We start from the raw sequence: 545 nt of genomic DNA, 5'->3' as shown, positions 1-545 counted from the left end.
TGGTGGCTCATGTCCTAGAAAGCATATTACGGTTGCTGGGATGCCAACAGAACAAACGGGAGGGAGAATGATGCATGATTGAGGATGATGTCCCCAATGACCCTCCAGGTGGGGGGCCATCATGCCCATCATGGGGCACATCCTNACCGGGAGGCCTACCTGGTAGGCCTCCCGATCACCGGTCCCCTCCTGGCGGGGGTCATGCATCCCCCACCCATCATGCATTTCAGGCTTCATCTCCCTCAAACCTCCACCATTTTCCCTCTCGTTTGTCGTGATCGACTCCGGGTAGCCCAAATGCCATTCTAGCGGGGCCTATGGGCCGCGACGAAGCGACCAACTCTGGTGGCAAAGGCAGCAGTCTCGGCGTGTCTGCCAAACGCCTGAAAGGCGGCACCAGCAAGTCCCAACACAAGCATGTTACAGCTCTACTGCAAAACTGGGACAGAGTCACCAAGGCGCATCCTGACCTGCGGGGCGTTCTGCTGTTACAGTCTGCATACTCCAACAGCAATGGATGGGCTAGAACGCACAATCTTGCCGGC

Source organism: Chlorella variabilis (assembly GCF_000147415.1).
Source record: "Chlorella variabilis unplaced genomic scaffold CHLNCscaffold_18, whole genome shotgun sequence".
NCBI classification, from domain to species: Eukaryota; Viridiplantae; Chlorophyta; class Trebouxiophyceae; order Chlorellales; family Chlorellaceae; genus Chlorella; species Chlorella variabilis.
The sequence above is the reverse complement of the archived record's forward strand: the minus strand, read 5'-3'. Positions refer to the sequence as shown.